The following is a 234-nucleotide window of genomic DNA, read 5'->3' as shown; positions in this document are numbered from 1 at the left end:
GCATTGATTTCTGCTCAGATCTTTATAATTTCCTCTCTTGTTCGAGCTTTGGGTTTTTCTTGGTCTTGTTTTTCTAGGAGTCTAAATTTCATCGTTAAGTTGTTTATTTGAGCCCGTTCTGTTTTCCTAGTGTGGGCATTCAATGCTATGAATTTTCCACGTAGAACTGCTTTCATTGTGTCCCAAAGATTCCTGTATGTGTATTGGCATTCTCATTTATTTGTAAAAACTGTC

This window comes from Fukomys damarensis, unplaced genomic scaffold (assembly GCF_012274545.1).
Source record: "Fukomys damarensis isolate Sample0158 unplaced genomic scaffold, DMR_v1.0_HiC HiC_scaffold_8, whole genome shotgun sequence".
Lineage (NCBI taxonomy): Eukaryota > Metazoa > Chordata > Mammalia > Rodentia > Bathyergidae > Fukomys > Fukomys damarensis.
Note: the sequence above shows the minus strand (reverse complement) of the source record.